The sequence below is a fragment of the Bidens hawaiensis genome, unplaced genomic scaffold, assembly GCF_021521415.1.
Source record: "Bidens hawaiensis isolate Kalapana, Puna unplaced genomic scaffold, B.hawaiensis_p1.1 tig00000780_1, whole genome shotgun sequence".
In the NCBI taxonomy this organism is placed as follows: Eukaryota; Viridiplantae; Streptophyta; class Magnoliopsida; order Asterales; family Asteraceae; genus Bidens; species Bidens hawaiensis.
The window spans coordinates 5,113,683-5,128,065 of NW_027491045.1; positions in this window are offsets into that span (position 1 = coordinate 5,113,683).

The following is a 14,383-nucleotide window of genomic DNA, read 5'->3' on the forward strand; positions in this document are numbered from 1 at the left end:
TATAATTGGACTATTGACATCGTATATTTAAAATGGGATGTATTAGAGATTTTGTCAGGTTAGCCTTTCGTCAAAATCCCAAGCTCTGGCAAAGTTCGTTTGCAATAGCCGACGATGAAAATGCAACAAATCAATGTTTCATACATATATTAGGTGGCGAAAATATTGTTTACGGATATATATATAGTGTGAGGTAGAAGTCTTGTCAGGGGCGACCCAATAGCTTTAATGGGCCAAGCTATGGCTTGAGACCTCCAAATAACAAAGGTCCCATTTTATTAAAACTGTTTTTGTAAATAACAGAGGATTATTATTATATCTGCGATTAAAGTTTTAACAAGGCGAGAATTCAGGAATGTGAAACGGTTTACTATAAATTTTAAATTGAAATTGTATTAATCATCCGTTAAATTGAATTGCAATTAGTATTTGAATTGGAAAGTGCACTATGAAATATTAATTGCCAATTTCCTTTTTTGGGTCAAAACTTCCGATTGCTAATTGCCAAGGGGTTTACATCCATCAAATTAATTATGTTAAATTTTCAAGGTTAGTGTATTTAAATCTAATTATCTCTACTATATATAAATATATAAAGAGTGAGTGAAAGACCTCTTAAATTTTAAAAGGTTCAATTACTATTGCTTAAAGTACAACCAATAATGCAATCAATTTTGAAAATCTATGGGTAGTATAGTCTTTGCTTACGGTTAAAAGTTTTAACAATTTAGTTTGAAACATACTTACAATTATGGTCCTTAAACTTAAGGGTAAGTTTTATTAACTTACTAAATAGTTACATATTAACCCCTTTATTCTAAACCAACAACCCCACAAAGTTTTAACGATCATAACTTTTTTATATGTTAATATTTTTTAAAATAAATACACTATAAAAATGAACATTTTATTCTCTTTAATTTGAGTATAGTATTGCTATAATTTTTTGAATTTTTAATAATAAAATGTTACGTGACATGTAATTAGGGCCGCAACGGGTCTGGTGGACTTGGGTCAGGTTTCAGACCGAGTTACATGTTCACCGACGAATGGTTACACATATGACGCCGCATTGCATGTATACTATAGCCAGGATACATGCGTACTATAGTGAGGTCACTGCTTACACGTTTGATGTCGTGTTTGAGCGTGTACCTTCCCGCATCGCACGGGCACCAAGCTAGTCTATTCAATTATATGAATTGCTTGTTACTTGCTACTTTAATTTTCTCTTTGCTTTCTAGTAGAACACAACATTACAAATTAAAACTTTATTGAATAGTTAAAAACAATACTAATAATTTTGTTGTCGGTACCAAACACGGGGAAAGACGATGGTTTATATTCAAAAGTGTTTGAGAAAAGGCCCCAACTTTTTAGTTCGACTGAGGCCTCCAAAAACCTTGGGCCGCCACTGAGTCTTGTCACCATATTAAAGGTCCCTAATTGTGTTTACATTTCATTAAAGTGGCTAAAATTGTTAGTTTTGAATGAATATACCTTAACATAACTTTAGTTGTGAAAGTTGAAAAGGTTTGAAATCTTGTCAGTTGAGTTTGAGGATTGGGCCGAGAAGGAGATAAATGGGCTTTTTGTTATTATAGATCGCGTTGGCGAGGTGGCTTATAAGCTGGATTTACCTAATGAGTTAGAAGGAATTCATTCAACCTTCCATGTTTCTCACTTGAGGAAATGTTTAGTTGATGACACGTCTCACGTGCCATTGATGGACATCGAGGTTGATGAGCAGCTGAACTACATTGAGCAACCCATAGAGATTGTTGATCGCAAGGAGAAGCAGCTTCGTCACAAGGTTATACCATTAGTGAAGGTGATATGGAAGCATCACAAAGGGTCAGATGCCACTTGGGAAGATGAGGATGAGATGCGCAAGTTTTACCCTAGTCTGTTTAAGTAATAGTTAGTTTCGGGGACGAAACCTCTTTAAGGAGGGAAGACTTGTAACATCCCAAAATTTCTAATAATAATAATAATGAATATTTACTCGTTATGACGGAAAAGTTTACCTGAGTTAATAAATAAATAGTAAAATGGTAAAAGGGAAAGATAAGTAGGTTAATTAAATGGAACTAATCATGGACCAAAAAGGAAAGATGAGCCTTAGGTCCATGGGCTTAAGGGAGTATAAATACCCCTTAAACCCTAAATCTTTCCATTTCCATCCATCTTATCCATAATATTCCCTACACACTCAAAAACACACACGCAACCTTTCCATTTACGGCCGCAAGCTAGAACAAGAAACCGAGATCAAAAATCAAACCTTTATTGATAGATCTTTGGGATACAAGCTAAATACAAGGTCAAGGTTCATAAGTAAAGCTAGTCGTAACCTAGAAACGTCAAAAGGTATGTTCTCTATGATCAAAGGTTACATTTTTATGAACGATTTGCCATGAAACTTAACCCTAGAGTAGATTGGATCTAGATGCCTCATAAAAATGCAAACTTGGAGATTAAAATGAACCTAATGGTCTTATGATAATATTCGGCTCATAGATGAACCTAGATCTAGTAAAATAACCTTTTATAGCTAAAGGTCTGAGCTTTATGCTAGGAAATGGGCTAAACCCCGATGAGGGAGTGATGTCAGATGTAAATGGTTAAGACTAATGATGAAAAAGGGCTAAAAGTTCATGATTTGAATTATTGAACAAGTTAACTGGGCAAGGTGGAAACATTAGAAAGAAAAATGAGCTGAGTTGGGGGTTTTCGGCCAAATTTGGGAACCCAGGGTCAAACCTTATGGTTCTCGGTCAACAGTGTGACAATCGTCAATTTCAGGTTAACTCCGTTAACTCAACTCCGTCAATTCAAACTTAAAGATTACTGAATCTATAACGCACACCTCATTACATTTAAACTAGGGTTTAAATGACGCTTGACACTTACTACATGTGTAGTCTTTCGGGAATTGCACCGAAACGCAAACGAGTTGACGCAAACAATTGGTGAATAAACGAAAAACGTCAAAACAATAATTATGTGATAATTATGTGTTAGACTTATGTGCTATGTGATAACATGTTATATAACGTTAACTCAATGTGCAAACTAAGTTAATTAAGCTAGAAAAGTAGCATTTGAAAGTTGAGGGACTTAAGTGTAATATATTATTATTATTAATATTAACCTAAACCCTAACCTCTTTCTCTCCCTCCCCAAACCCGACGGCAGCTACCCCCCCCCCCCTCTCCTTGCGATCGGCCTTCACACACACACATTATACTTGATTTTGATCTTGTCTTTCACAATTGAAGCATCCTACATCCGTTTCTAGCCATCTTCTACCTTCCTATTGCTTGTGTTGGTGTTTTTGAAGGTATAATTGTGAACCCTAGGTTCCGAAAATCTTCATATAATGTGCTCATATGATTCGTTTGATTTGATGATGTATTGATGATGATTTGATAACTAGAATTGATATTATTACATGTTAATTGTTGTGTCTTTGATTTTGAGATCAAATAAAACCCTAACCATGTATGTATGGTGTAATTGATATGCATGGATAGTGGGTATGGCGTCTAAAATGTTATATGAATGAATTGTGGTCTATAGATGGTTAATATGTTGAGTTTTGTTGCAAACAGTTTCTGGACAGATTGTGTTGTTGATGTTCAATTGACTGTAACAGGGTGTAAATGTGAAAATTGGTTGATATTATTGATACTATAGTAAACTAGGTTGAGTCTAGTTTCTAAAGAATATAAATTTGCAATTTTTGGACGTGTAAAAGTTAACCTTTATGATTTTACAAAAACGTTATGCAAAGCTGAGTTGTTAGACCTGCTGTTAGGTTGTTTTGTAAATATTATATCTCATGAACTACAAGGCCAAATGGGTTGGTTCCACTTCTGGAAGTTAGCTTGTTGAGTTAAGAACCTAACCCAATTGGTCTTGCATTTATTGGATTTTTCATTTAACGGGAATTTCAAATAACATTCTGTTGCGCATGAATTTGACTGTTATGAGTTTGCTGTAATGTTTTGATCATTGTGAGAAACCTATGTGGAATAAAATTAAAAACAAAATATGTTCTGGAAACCTAATACATGCATGCTTTTGTGATGATTTTTAGTAAATTAATTGAGATGCTATGATCGGTGGAATAGTACAATCTTTCAAGTAGAATTTCTGTCTCGGTGAAACTAGCTGCTAAATTTTGTGAAAATGCATGAAACATGATAATTGCTAGTTAATTGTTATGTTTTGACCAAATTGCCCCTGCGGGGAATACTTGCTATATAATTGTGGTGTTTTGACCATATTGCCCCTGCGGGGAATAGTTGCTAGTGATGTACATTATTAATACATGACACGTAAATAATTGTTCACACGTGTATCGTATCACAAATGTACTTGTTAAGTCACACACGATTCACAAACAAACACGAAACGTATCTTATGCTTAGGAATTATGTGCCGGGTCTAGAGACTCGATATTAGTTCCGATACTTAGAAAATCTCCTTGTTGTTTTAGAACGCTATAGAGAGTTTTCTGTGACGCGCATCACTTGGTGATTTATTTTGGGAATTCTTCGCAAACAATGAGTTTCACTTACCCCTTTAAACTGTTTTAAACGCTTTTCACTTGGGGGAGATAACATACTCCGAAAACGCATTTAAGATTTTGTTAGTAAATTATATATCACTTGTAAAGGCTAAGTGGCAAACGAAACAATTGAAGTCCTACACATCGAACCGGTTAATATTTGGATAATAGCGAGTCACTGTTGAGTAGTACTACTGGGTTTGACAAACCCCACCCAACGCTAAACTCGACTGGAGGTCGAGCGGGTGTAATTTTGGCTAACACATACCATGGTCTGGATGACCTGGTGGCAAGGCACTTGATAAACAGTCAGCTTCGGTGTCGAACACTTAGTAATACTTGTTGTATAGGCTAGCTACCTATCGATATATAATTGATTTAACACTATCTGGTAACGCAAAACGCTGAACGCAAAACGCTAAACGCTTTATTTTATATAAACTTGTGAACTCACCAACCTCGTGTTGACACTTTTAGTATGTTATTCTCAGGTAGCCGAGGCGGGCGCGCGGTATAGGATCATGCATGGTTTTTGAACATTCTGATATGCAAACATGTTTTTAACTATTATTACTTGGGTTTTTAAGTCGTCCTGCGTGACGTAACTTTTGTCTTTTGGTTTTTACGCTTCCGCACTTAATTTCATTTAAACGTTTTTATGGTTTGATTATAACTAATGATTCAGAACCTGTTAGTTCACACCCTCTGACGGTAAAACTCCGTTAGTGGATTTTGAGGGTGTGACAAACAGGCAGACACCAAGAGTTCTCGGTAAGGGTTCTCGGTGACAGCGTTCTCGGTCAGCTCATGTTTTCGGTCAAACATGGATTTCGGTCAAACCTTATGGTTCTCGGTCAACAGGGGTTCTCTGCCTTGAGTTCTCGGCTGACCCAGATGCTGTAATGGGCCTTTGGGCCTGACTTAGCTCAGTCCACAACTTAAGCCCGTGTTCTGTTTGAAGCAAACAAGCCCAATATCTTAAGATGAATAACAAGCCCAACTTAGAAAATAATTTAAAATGTTAATGAAAAATGTGTTAAGACAGTTAATGAAAATAAAATTTTTTCAAGCTGACCCCAGGGGCGCTGCCCCCGGACCCCCGTTCGTTGAGGGCAATAATCAACCTAGAAACACATTGTGAGTAGTGATAGTTAATTGATGCACGTAATTATTATACAGTTAGTCGTGCCCAACTGAAGAAAGGAATAACTATTAACGGTGAACGTAATCGACTTCAGGTGAGTTTCTAGCCCCTTTCCTTGTTATGTTTTCGGGGCTGTTTGCATACTCGATGTGATTAGTTAATACACTTATCCTAAGTGATAAGTGTATGCCATGTATGTATTATGTGATATGTATGAATGATTTCTTGTCGGTACATGAACGATCTTCGGATATTGCATGTACTGCCAGGTAATGGTTTGATGTTATATGTACGTGACGAGGAATAAATGATGTATGTAAGTGCGAAACTTACGATTATGTATATAGAAGGTGTTGCTATGGGGTATGGAAGAAAGGGTACCGGACCCTAATAATATCCGAGGATGAAGGGTGACCGGACCCTAATAATATCCGAGGATGGAGGGTACCAGACCCTAATAATATCCGAGGATGAAGGGTGACCGGACCCTAATAATATCCGAGGATGGAGGGTACCAGACCCTAATAATATCTGAGGTATGTAGGGCGAATGCTCTTTATAATGTAAGGTTAGTTATGAATGTATATGAAGGACTGATGGACAGGTTAAGTATGAAATGCGTACCTTCGGGCACGTATATGTGTATGTAAAGCAAGTTATGTGATTAACTAGAACTCACTCAGCGTAGCTGACTTTTAGTATGCATGCAGGCAAATAGGTTGAGGCAGCTCGCGTGATTGAAGACACATGACATGGAATCGAAGATACTGGCATCTCGAAGAAATGTTGTGATGTTTTAAAAGACTATGTTTTGTTTTAAATGACTATGAATGTTTTATAAGACAAGATTTGAAGGCTATGTAAGATATTATGGTTGAAGTTTTATATTCCGCGTAAAGTTTTAATTAACTCTGATATTTAGAACTGCGTTTATGATTAAATCCAACACTAAAGTAGGGTTACCGATAACGGGGCTTTACATAGCAACCAACGTGTGGTGGTCTTGTGAGGGTAATTGTTGTTGCCGGGTTTCGTTTTTAAACCCTAGGCGACGGTGATTTCACTGTGACAGTGGTGGTTGACCGGCGTTGTTTTGTGCTTAACCTTTTCCTTCGTGTCTCTTTTGATTTTCCGGTTCAAGCTTTAACAGGTGATGCTCAAAGGCCTTTGAATTTGGCTTTACTTTTGTGTATGTCACTCAATTCGTTCTTTTTTGTTTTTATTTCATGGAATTTAACAACTATTCTAGCTACGTTATGTTACGTTAACCGATAGTATTGAGATTTTATGTTGTCCTTGGTCATTGTTTTTTTTTTATCTAATTTCATAGGAGTGATTTCCGTGTTACATTATCGATTACAACCTGATTGATTCTGAAGAAACTCTAACCGGACCCCGGGCAGATTACTGATAACCTGGGGGTTAGATAGATGTTTCCCACGAGGGGTGAGACCCTGAGAAGATGGTTCTTCTGATAACCTGCAAAACAGACACCGTGAGCTTGTCACTGAGAAGGGGGGGGTTCCTCCTTGTGACCACCCTCCGGCGTGAGAATCAGACTAGATTGCTCTTTAAATATAAATGTATATTAAGAGATTGCTAGAGCAGATAACAGGTATAATATGATGATATAAGATAAGATGAAATGGTCATACCATTTGTGGTATTTATAGCCGAATGTAGGTTTCCAAGGAGGTATGGCCGGCTGCAACAGTGTTCCTGTTCCACCAACAGTGGCCTACGCACGTGCCCTGCTGGTAGTTGGTGGGTAGGTAGCGGCTGATAGCGACCAGGCCTGCTGTATACTATTCCTTTTCCACCAACTGCCGGCTACGCACGTGGTGTGACAAGAGTTGGTGAGTAGGCAGCGGCTAATAGAGACATACAGTGTAGGAGCATGCTGCTCGCCATACTGTTGTCCATAAGCTGTCGTATCTTTAGTAGATCTTTTTCCCATACCTCGTCAGGTACAGTACAGAAGATCTTTCCGTATCGTACGGACTGGCTTATTTGGGCGGGAGTATTCCCCCTCCCGCCACTGTGCGGGATTGTTCCTGTCTTTGCTCATTCCTTCAGGTGACACTGAATGATCGAGAGCTAAGTGCCTTGTGCGTGTAGCCTTGCTGTGCGGGTGGCCTTCCCTTATGGCTTGTATCCGAGGCTGCGGGGACAGGCGGAGTCCTTCACCATTGGGAGGCATTTCCTGCGGGAACAGCTTGCGTACTGCGCGTAAGGACGTCACGTCTCTGAGCATGGTTGGTCCTGCGGATCCAGTTGGTTTCTGCGCAGACGTCCCTGTTCAAGGTGAGTCTTGCGTGTCCAACTGGGCTCTGCTGGGACCTATCTCTTCAAGTCCCCCAGTCCAATGTTCTTCTCATGCGTGTTTAATAAAGTGAGGTGAACTTTTGGACTTAAGCAAAGGGTTTTGAAAAGGGGTTTTTTAAGGTTTTCCATGGGGATTCTTCCCGCGGAAGTCCTTGTCACTTGCAGAAATTCCCGAGTTTCCTGCTTGGTCTTTGGGTATGATGCGGGTAGGTCTGTAACCTCCTCGCAAGTAAGGAGCGTTGAGTCCCACTTGTGTGGATTCTCCATGAGGTTTTGGTAGTTTTGAACATAGTGATCAATTATGTTAAAACCACCAATTCCATCCTGGAGCTTCAAACAACGTAGTTCTCGACGTTCCCGCTATGCGGGGATGTTATTTCCGTTTTCGCAAGCATTGCCCAGAAGATCCTTCTTGGTTTCAATTCCCAGCGGAGCGCTAGGTATGTGAAGGGTTTTGCCTTAACACTGTACCAGCGCTCGTCTTACGGTTACTTTACTTCCAAGGTATTCCTGGCGTCAATTCCCTGCGGGTGCTAGGTATGTGAAGGGTTTTGCCTTTACACTGTACCCGCACCCGTCTTATAGTTACTTGGTTGCCGAGGAATATTTGGCTTCAATTCCCTGCGGGTGCTAGGTATGTGAAGGGTTTTGCCTTAACACTGTACCCGCATCCGTCTTACGGTTACTTGTTCGCCAAGGTTTACTTGGCTTCAATTCCCTGCGGGTGCTAGGTATGTGAAGGGTTCTGCCTTTACACTGTACCCGCATCCGTCTTACGGTTACTTGTTCGCCAAGGTTTACTTGGCTTCAATTCCCTGCGGGTGCTAGGTATGTGAAGGGTTTTGCCTTAACACTGTACCCACATCCGTCTTACGGTTGTTCGCCAAGGTTTACTTGGCTTCAATTCCCTGCGGGTGCTAGGTATGTGAAGGGTTTTGCCTTAACACTGTACCCGCATCCGTCTTACGGTTACTTGTTCGCCAAGGTTTACTTGGCTTCAATTCCCTGCGGGTGCTAGGTATGTGAAGGGTTCTGCCTTTACACTGTACCCGCATCCGTCTTACGGTTACTTGTTCGCCAAGGTTTACTTGGCTTCAATTCCCTGCGGGTGCTAGGTATGTGAAGGGTTCTGCCTTTACACTGTACCCGCATCCGTCTTACGGTTACTTGTTCGCCAAGGTAAGGGGTATTTTCCCGCTTACTTTTTAATATATTTAAATTTTGAATTTTGAAATTCGAAAGGTTGGTGGAAAGATAAGAACAGTCCAAACCTTTGAAACGTCGTGCGACGGTTTCTTCTGACTGTGTCAGGACGTGCAGAAAGTTATGGTGACGTGACAGTACATGGTCATTCCAGACGCTTTTTCAGGCGCGTGGGCGCGATTTTTCGGGCGCGTGGCCGCGAAATTAATGGTACGCGTCCTGTCAACAGCTGTTGCCAGCCTGCGTTTTGCCACGTGTCATAGTTTCATTGCACCTTCGATTTCTCTCTCCTCCGCATTAAATTCATCGCATTAATTGCGATTAGTATATAAAGGGGGAGAGGGCTCTTTGTAATCCACACTTTCACCCTTCTCTTCTTCTTCTTAGCGATTTCCGGCAAATACTCACCTTTTCAGGCAAGCATTTTCCCGAAATCGTTTTCTTCTTTCTGCAAGATGTCTTCACGTGATCTCGAGTCTACAGCTGATGACAAGAGTACTGCTGGCGAGTGCCAGTGTGCTCTGCCCGGCGATCTGTACCGGTATGTTGTCAGGAAGTTCATGCTCGATCCTCTCGAGCCTGAGTTTCCTGAACCCCATCAGACCGTGTACGATGCCCCCAGAGGCAAGATCGGGGTTTATGCAGCATTCTTTGTCTATGGGAATCTTAGGTTCCCATTGACAAAGTTTGTTTACCGTGTCCTTGAGAGGCACGGTGTTCATCTGACCGAGTTGCACCCCATGGCGATCGCCAAGATTCGCCACTTCGAGTGGGTGTGCCGGATTTTGGGCATCGAGCCCCATGTTGACCGCCTGATGACCTTCTACACTTGGAGGTGCATCCAGGGGTGGTATACCCTGACAACCCGTATCAAGGGTTTGAAGATTTGCGCGACCGAGCGCAGTCTTCGCGCGTGGAAGCGGGAGTTCTTCTTTATCTCCGCTCGCGCCATTCCCCTTGCCATGAAGTTTAATAATGGGCAAGCTCTTCCAAGCCTTCACGCCTCCAACTACCAGGAGGCGGAATGGTTTTCGAGGATATCTCGGATCCAATCTCCGGTTTACCGGTTTGCGGAGTCCGGGATGGTCATGTTGGGGATGAGCCGGGTCTGGAAGGCGGCGGACGCGCAGAAGGTTCCGATCGTCCTTGAATACGGTTCGAACTCTGTTCCTTACGGTATGCTTTCTTTCCTTTTGTTGATTTTAGATTTCTTCTAACTTTTTCCCTGTTTATTTCAGAGGGGAACGACCTGCAGTCGCTCCTTAACCCGCGGGAGGCTGACGGTCCCGCACGGATGGGTACTCGCGCTCTGGACAAGAACGAGTTGCCCATCCTCGAACAAACTGCGGATCGGTTCGTGGAGGTCTATCCGCAAGGCCATGAGATCCTTAGCGCCAGGCGGCCAGGTAAGGCGCTCTTCAACCCTCGACCCCTCAATGTTGAAACCTCTGCTGGAATTCCTCTAATCATCTGTTCTGATGAGGAATCCGCAGATGGTCCTCCGTTGGTGCGGAAGAAGAAGGCTGTCGGCGGGAAGGGAAAGGAGAAGGTGGCCTCCACTGCCGATCCGGTGCCTCTGTCTGACTCGGAGACTGAGAGCGAAGAGGTGGCGGGGAATCCCGGTGGTGATAAGACCACTGCTCCGGAGGTTGCGACTGTCACCTCCGAAGAGCCCAAGAAGACGACGGTGACCGGCGCAAAGAGGCCGGCTCCATCGGGTTCATCCCCGCCCGTCCGTACTTTCAGGCTCAAGAAAACCCGTAAGTACAACTTCCTTCAGCTTTTATCTTCATAACTCCATCTTTTAACATTTTTCTTCTTTACGCAGGCGTGGATGTTGACGCATTCCAGGGTAGAGCTCCAAGTAGTACCTCCCCGCCAATGACGGTAGGCTTGGTCAGCCTACCTGAGGCGACGACCCAGGCGCCTGCGCCTGCTTCCGCTGGTCCAGTTGCTCACTCCTTTGAGCCAACTGTTCCAGCCGAGATGACGTCTCCGCCGGCGGTGAGTGCGATTTTTACAGCATCCTTCACCGAGCCGGCGGTTACCATTGCTGCGGAATCTGCGGCAGCGACCGCGGCGGCGACCACGGCGGCTGCTACTATGCCCCCGCCATTGGCAACGACGGCCGGTCCATCAGGTACGCGTGGGGCTTCCCGCCAATCTTTGCCACCTTCCCATCTGCCTGACCTTTTGGATGGATTTCCTTTGGGTTCAGGTGATGGGTTCGGCGGCTATCGGCCTGTTATAGACCCTACAGGTGCGTAGGGTTCCTTTGGCCCTTTTTCACTTATATATTTTTTATCATCTTTTCCTAACTGCTTTTTGTTTTCTGCAGTGTCGGATTCCAATGAAGTGTATGTTCCGCGATGGAACATACGCCGAGGAACAACCCTTCGTACCCCTGTGGAGTGCGTGGAATGGGCTCGTCACGCTGCTCCTAGTGGTGCGTTGGGGGAAGCCATGGCTAGCTACCAGGAGGGTAGGCTAAGCAATGAGCTTCGGGTTCTCCTCGCCCGGATGCAGCCGCGCGTCGAGCTGCTTTGTCGTGAAAACGACAAGTTAAAAGCAGCTCGCGCTAAAGAAGTAGCTCAGGCGCGGGCTATCCGGGAGGAGAACCAAAAACTCTCCGCAGCGGCTGCGGAGAAGGAGAAGGCCTTCAAGGCCCTTGAGGTTGAAGTTCAGGCTCGACTCGAGGCCCGTTCCAAGGCTGCCCAAGCTGTTAATGAACAGCTTCGGCTGGCTAAGGAAACTGCGAGGAACGCAACCGAGAGGGCCACCAAGGCTGAAGCTGTTGCTGAGCCTCTACGCGTGGAGAATGAAGAGCTTAAAGCAAAATTAGAGGCTCTCCAGCAGGCTCATGATGCCTTGGCGATGGAGGACGCTAAGAAGCTTCAAGAAATCCTGGACCAGAGGGGGTGCTTGACCATACCGAGCGTAAGCTAAAGGGCGTCGAAGAGGCTGCGGCTAAAGAGGTGTTGCTTGCCAACCTCAACAAGAGTGAAGCCGAGCGCGCCCGTAACGAAGCTCAAGCTGCCCTCCAAGAAGCTCTGGCTGCCAAGGAATGGCTTCTTCGAGAAGCGTTGTCTCAGGTATGTTTTCATGTCTTTACGCTTTTCTTTGTAAATAGAAAAGGTTTGACACTTGTATATTTTCTTTTGTAGGTTGTGCATCGGGTCTTCTCAGAGACATCTTACGACGATGCTATGAGCGCAGCCCTCAACGCTTCTCACGAGGATGGGGAAAAGGCCGGCTTTCTGCTTGGTCTAGGGTTCGTTGAGAAAGGCATCCCGCCTTCCAACTTCCCTTTATTCGATGTAGATACCGAAGCTGTATACGACCAAGCAGTAAATCAATACGCCGCCTTCCCGCATCCAGTGGTGGAGAAGGTGAATGAAGTTGCTGCTGCTGATGACGGGCTAGCTATCCTCAAAGCTTTCCTTGAACTGCCACGCTCTACTGGTGGGGCTGGTCCAAGTGGAAGTGGCCCTGAAGCCTGATCCTGAAGATCCCTTCCCGCTGCTAGGATAGATATAGTTGTATAGATTTACTTTCTTGTAGGCGGGTAGTTACCCGGCCATTCTTGTAATCAACCATTGTGAAATATAAATCTTTTTGCGGGTAAGACCGCTACTTTCGTTGGGTTCCTTGCTTTGTAAACGTTGTATGACTTGCATACTTTAGTTTAAATTAGCAATTTTCCAAGTTTTTTACAATAAGTAAATCTTTGAACGTGGTAGATAGGTGTGAAGTTTTGCTTCCTCTTCCGTGATTGTGCGGGTAGGACCGTCACTTGCACGTAGTAGGATGGCTAAACTTTACCATCTGACCTGCGTGTAGGTTTTCCTCATCCGTTAGAAATTGTCTTGAACCGTTCGACGCGCGTCTGTCAATAGGTTAGTGTTCAGTTCCCTTTTTCATGATTCATGCGGATAGACCGGCACTTTCATTTAATGGGAGGACTGAACTTTTCCCCTTCGACTGACCTGCGTGAAGGTTTGTCGTTTTTTGGGTTTATGCGGGTTTTGCCGCCTTCCCCACGCAACGACTTTCCACGTATTTATGCGGTGAAAACCGGCATATTCGTGTTGAATAAATTAACCGTTCGACGCGCGGTTGTCAATAGGTTAGTGTTCAGTTCCCTTTTTCATGATTCATGCGGATAGACCGGCACTTTTATTTAATGGGAGGACTGAACTTTTCCCCTTCGACTGACCTGCGTGAAGGTTTGTCGTTTTTTGGGTTTATGCGGGTTTTGCCGCCTTCCCCACGCAACGACTTTCCACGTATTTATGCGGTGAAAACCGGCATATCCGTGTTGATAGTTCATAAAAATGTAAAATCATCAGCGTCAATGTTTTAAGGAGAATCGTTTCCATTAGAAGTGGCTCTTGGCCTTTTCTTTACAAATTTGGAATTGATTTACATGCAAACTGTGTAAATGAGCTCCCTTCCATGTTGTTGGGATGGGAGTGCCATCGAGCCGATACGCACCTTGTTCGGGATCTCGTTCTTTACGCAGCATGTAGTCTCCACATTGTAGCTGGAATTTTATTCGTGTTTTCCCCAGCTGGGGTTCTACACGCATCAGCCTGCTCAGCGTTCATTGCGCCACGAGGTGCGCGAGCGTCCCATCTCTGACGAATGCTTCGACCATGTCCTTCACGTCTATGCATTCTTCGGTGTTGTGGCCTTTTGTCCTGTGAAAGTCACAGTACTTGCTCCGATCAGCATTGTGGCGATGTCGGATTATTTGAGGCTTTGGCCATGGGAGCTCCTCGGTGGCGAATATCTCGGTGACGCTTTTGGTGAGCGGCGTCCATCTGGAGTTCTTGTTGGACTGTACGTTATCCCTTCCGCCTAACCGATGCTGCAAGCCGGATGAGGTGTCAAAGTTTACCCTTGACTGCCAAATGCCTAGCTTCCGCTTTTTGTTTAATCGGGCTGTAAGGACGTTCTCTTCCCTTGTTTTCTGGGTGTAGAGGTTTGTGCTCTGTGGGAGATCTCTACCCAGTTGCTTTTCCGTTTCCGCAAAGCGTTTAGCTGCTGTCATGATGGCATCCCATGTGGATGGCATGCCATCTTTACCTGTTAAGGTGCGGATGAGCTCTGGGTCGTTCGCGCCCTGTATGAAA